The sequence below is a fragment of the Cornus florida genome, unplaced genomic scaffold (genome assembly GCF_030987335.1).
Source record: "Cornus florida cultivar Cherokee Brave unplaced genomic scaffold, ASM3098733v1 CherokeeBrave_3.0.0_Hap2_scaffold_30, whole genome shotgun sequence".
Lineage (NCBI taxonomy): Eukaryota > Viridiplantae > Streptophyta > Magnoliopsida > Cornales > Cornaceae > Cornus > Cornus florida.
The window spans coordinates 37,883-42,882 of NW_026775805.1; the positions used below are offsets into that span (position 1 = coordinate 37,883).

Consider the following 5,000-nt stretch of genomic DNA (forward strand, 5'->3'; position numbering starts at 1 on the left):
ACCGCTCGGTCAAGCTCTAACTACTACACTAGCTGCCGCTTTCAATCATTTCTTTGAAGTTTCACTCATACCCTTATCTAGTCCGGCACGCAAGGCTCATGCTGGCTATAGACCTTATCCAACTCAACCTCTTCGCCGAGAGTGACAATAGTGGAATAGACTTCTTGTGCAGATGTTTTCTTTCATTCCATCAGTTGAGGATTTAGAATGAGAAACCGCATCGAAGGACTACGGAGTTGAAAAAAGATATTTCTTATATAAGAGAATGCATTTTGAAGCAGAGAGACTCATTTACCAGAAGAAAGCTTCACCCTGACTGGGGGAGTACAAGCGAAGGCAAGATTGCTAAGACTTATTCGATGTTTGGTCTTACGCACATGAAGTAGTAAGCTTAGTTTCCACATTATCCACATCAGTAAACGATCCAAAAGCAAACTCTTCCAAAAAAGAGACCTATTCCACTTATAAAATCCTCGCCGAATGAGAGCTTGTTTCTTTGATGAAGAAAAGCATATTCGGGGAAATTCTGACTAAAAATCATCATCCAACTACAAATCAGAATCAAGGAATACCCGCCTCTTATTCCCCAGTGAATGGATTGCTGAAACTTCGACGGAGAACAGCGGATGAGATCACATTATATACTAGGATAGTTACGAGCACGAGCTGATAACCTGAGAAAGCAGAGAACTTCCATCAACAAGGGGGGAGAACGTTGCTTCACGCTACATCCCAAATGGGCATAGAAGCTGTTTTGCTGTTGTGCTAGAATAGGGTTAGTTAGTTCGAATCAAAAGTGGAGGCTAAAACAGAAAAATTCCCTACTCACTCGAACTACTTCCTTCTTCTACACAAGTAGGCAAGGAAAGCGGAGCTTCCCATAACCTTGTTCCGACGTCCACTCCTAAACCAAGCCCTTAGTCAAAGTCCAAGGGTCTCACACTAGTAGCTCAGAGAAGCTCAATTCGAACCAGTCGAAGTAACCCGTCTTCCCTTGCTGCTCGGTTGTCATAGGAAGTGCGTGGTCATACTTTCTTCCAAATACAGCTAACGAAATGCGAATGCTTCAACGCACTTTTCCGTTCCACAAGCAGTTGAAGAGCCAGCTCAAGCCGACCCCAATGGAAAAAGGAAAGAGGATGCATTCACACTGACAGGACATTCAAAGCTATCCTTCAAACAGCACTTTGAAGTAGACGTCCCTTCCACAAGAAAGCATAACACAGCCTAAATGAAAACCATTATTGATAAGGCAGCAGGTTCCAACACACGTCTCGCTGGGGGTCTTTCCTTTCCAGACTTTTGGCTAGCGAGAAAGTCCGGTACGAAATGAGGATCTCCCAATATAGAATGTGTGAAGTGAGCGATCGCACTTGGAGAACAGGGACAGTGTCAAGTGAACGAGAAAAGGCAAACATGCTAGCGTTCTTGGCCAACCGATCCCATGCCATGCCTTTACTTTTCAATGTCACTAGGAAGATTGATGAATAACTACTTCCAACTCCTGGGCCTCATAAAAGGCAGCAAAACCTTAGATTTACGCATCAATTGTGCACAAACCCTGTAAGAGGGATCAAAAGGACGTTTTCCAGGCTTTTCATGGCAGCAAATACGGCTCTTTCTTCACTCTGTTTGGTCCAAGATTGATGGTGTTGCAGATTATTTAAGTTTGAGTTCTTTCATTTATGGAAGTGTAGAAATGATTTTGATTTGAATGGGGTTAAGTGGGAACCTTCTCGAATTTTGGAAAGAGGCATTTTTCATTTATATGAATGGAAAGGTCATGATGTGCAAGATAATGCTTTTGAAGTCCGTTAGCCCTCATGCTCCTGTAAGGTGGTCAGCTCCAGACATGGGAAGTTTGAAAATGAATGTGGATGCCTCTTTTACTGAGCATACCAGATCTTGTGGGGGTGGCTTGGTTCTAAGGGATCATGGTGGTAGAGCTATCAAGGTGGTCACCATTTTGATTCAGAATTGACGTGGTCCAGAAGCTGCTGTTCTTAAGGAGAGCTTCAAGATTTTGATGCATTGGGGGTGATCGTAATTGAGGGTGATTGCACAAACAAGTCATGGAACTTGAGCCTGTGGACAATTTAGCTGCTGTCATCTGCGAAGACATAAGATTCTGGATTCTGCTACAAATTGGAGATGGAGTTGGTGTCCTAGATATTGTAATAGGGTGGCTCACAATTGGAGTCAATGGGCTATTCAACATCAAAAGAGGAGAAGTTGACTAGGATATATGGCCCAGTAGTCACTATTTTCTCTGAACCAATATTGACTTTCTCCTTTTTCTGATTGAATGGCATTAGCTTTTTGGAAAAAAACCATTCGCAGCCAAAGTGATAGCGGCTGTAGCATCCACCGGTAATGTGTGGAAGGGGGTAAGCTTTCTATGTGGATAGGACGTATCAACACCTTTTGCATCTTTTAAAGGAAATAGATAAGAAGAATATTGCGTTGGGTCCTGAGGACCAGAATGGCCGAAGATCAAAACCTAAATCAGGGGTTGATCATCGAAGCCAGAGGGCAATAACGATGAAGGAATTTGAGCGCTGATGTAGCTCTAACAGCCACCTTGAATAGTCGATTCATTAGGGGGTCGTCGCCTTCTACCCAACTAGTGGAAGTATCCGCCCTTTTCTTTGTCTGTTAAGCCTCACAGCTATGGGACTTCCTAAATAAAACTGCAATCGCTGTTTATCAACCACTCACAAGACCACCGAGATCTTCGACTTAGCTCCCATAATCCACCCGGCGGCTCTTCCCCAACCTATACAATTAGAATAGGGCGGAAGATAATGAAAGGGAGACAAAGTCCTAACTAAATAATCACACAAGCTACCCATGTAATCTATCATCTCAGTCGAGTCGATCCGATTCCTTCTTATCTATAGATAACGCAAGAGAGAACTTATGACCTCGCGGATGGAGAGGGATTCGAACCCCCGGTATTCCTATCAATACTTCGGTTTTCAAGACCGACTCTTTCAACCGCTCAGACATCCATCCCCTTCGCGCTCCGCCCGCCCTATCTATCCGCGCGCTGGCAGGTAGGGGCTTCTCTATGTGATTCGCTACGCTTGCTTGCGCCTATCGGCGGATTCTATTGCCTGCCCGCCGATTAGCAAAACTTTTCCGGTAGTACGAATCGATACGCTTGTTTCTATATGATAATATGTACCTTGGTTGCTGCGCTCCCTGCGGGTAATAGCAAGAGAGTGAAGAACGAATGATCTTCCAAACAAAAAGAGTGATTGACTCCGACTCAAGCGAGTGAGTGAAAGGCATGGCAAGAGAGCGAGTTCGACTCGCGAACGATCAGCAAGTGAAGGACCGGTCCTTTTGCGCCAATACTGTTGCGAGACTGGTACTTGGCGGCTCACGAGCATTTATTTCATCACTCCCTCGCTCTTTTTTGAAGGCCTTTTCTATTCTCTTTCTTAAAGCTCGAAAGCTGCTCAAGACTCTCCCGCGTCGGCATAGGGCGATGCTCGGTAAGACCCTTTTCGGTAATATAGTAGCAGCCTTTCTCTTTACATTTTCTTGGCTATGAGTTATCTCTTTCCTCTCCAATTTTGTTCTGACTTCTTCCTTTTACATTACTAATGGATATTCAAAGTTCTTAGTCTGGTCCCGGAATATTAGTATCTGAGCCCCTCCCCTCATTTGCAGAAAGCTTTTCAAAGCAAAGAAGAGCATTCCCTATAAGGTTCGGGTCAATATCTGGCCAAGAAAGCCTTATGAATGAAATGCAAGACAAGTTCATAGCTAGATAAAAGAAAGAGGGAAGTCTTCTTAATTTGTTAAGAATTTATCCCTGAACTTAGGGAAATGCGCAAAGCTCGCTTTTTCGTCTTTGCCCGCCTCTTCTTCACCAGCAGTAGAGGCTGGAGCGTACCTACCCGGCAAGGGATGAGCCGACTACGAGTCCTGTTCGAGTACTGTGTGTTTAGGCCAAACCAATCCTCTTTGATTGCTGTGAAGGGCTTCTAGAATCAGACTCTAGAATGCAGTTGAGGTCAAAGCATCGAATCAGAGAATGGAAGGCGCAGAGTCTTCAGACACGCCCAACTCTCAGGATTTGGGCTCTTTTTTTTGGCCAGAAGCGGGTAAGAATGACTTATATAGGGGCACTAGTGGATTCACATGCAAAAGATGAAACCTTGATTTCCGAAAAGTCTGGAATGGAGAGGGCAGTCAAGCACGAAGCAAATCGGCATAATAGAAGGCAAGTGTCTTTGCCAATGGGGGTTGTAAGTAGGGATCAAGAAGTGGCAAGAGAGCGAGCAAGAAGGCATTCCATGTCAAAACCAAAGCCCAAACCTAATCGGACCGTTCTTGCCTTTGAGAATATCGGACTTGGCTCCTGCTTTCCCGTGAACAAGAATCAATAAAAGAAAGAAAAGGGAAAGTTGCATGTGTGGTATTCATCTAGCATTCTGCCTTTTCATTTAATTTATTCCACACTCAGTCCTCTCTTATTCTCAAACTGACTGCTCAGGTGGAAGGTACTATTCTGTTCTGCTTGATCGCCTCTTTCGGTTTGATCGTTCACTGCCCTTTGCTTTGAGGGAAAGACAATCCATTTCTTAGCTGAATTTTAGGAGCTAAGGAAGAATTGGATAGCGAACAAACTATCACAATCTCTCACGTGCATAAGACTTTCACCCATTCTTTTGGAATTCATGCAATCACTCTGAACCAATATCATAATATGATAATATATAGTGGTATGGAAGCAGTTCTGCCATTAGAAGTCGAAATCCACCCTCAGCAAATGGAAAGAAACTTACAGAAGCCAAGTGACCCTCCCGCCGTAACATTCGTGTTTGGGAAGCCCTGCACTACCAAACTCCAGAGAAGAAACCCGAAGGCAAAGAAAGAGGGGAGCTTACCACCGGCCACAGGAGTGAGATAGGCCGAAATTGGCTCATTTTGGTTGTATTTTTGATCTTGGGAATCAAAGCAAGGTTTGTGTGGTTTAACCCCTGGAT

At 44.2% G+C, this 5,000-nt stretch overlaps 1 protein-coding gene and 1 non-coding gene across 2 annotated transcripts in view; one reads left to right on the forward strand and one right to left on the reverse strand.

The window, feature by feature from the left end:
- LOC132291036 (ribulose bisphosphate carboxylase large chain-like) overlaps nucleotides 1-5,000 on the forward strand; it is an 11,664-nt gene that overhangs the window by 3,168 nt on the left and 3,496 nt on the right. The window contains exon 1 of the mRNA XM_059790189.1: nucleotides 1-5,000. This exon is cut by the window's left edge and continues 3,168 nt beyond it; it is cut by the window's right edge and continues 3,496 nt beyond it. The gene's annotated coding sequence lies outside the window, so the exon portion shown is untranslated.
- Nucleotides 2,929-3,015, reverse strand: TRNAS-UGA (transfer RNA serine (anticodon UGA)). The gene has a single exon. It is a non-coding gene; the product is annotated as a tRNA-Ser (tRNA).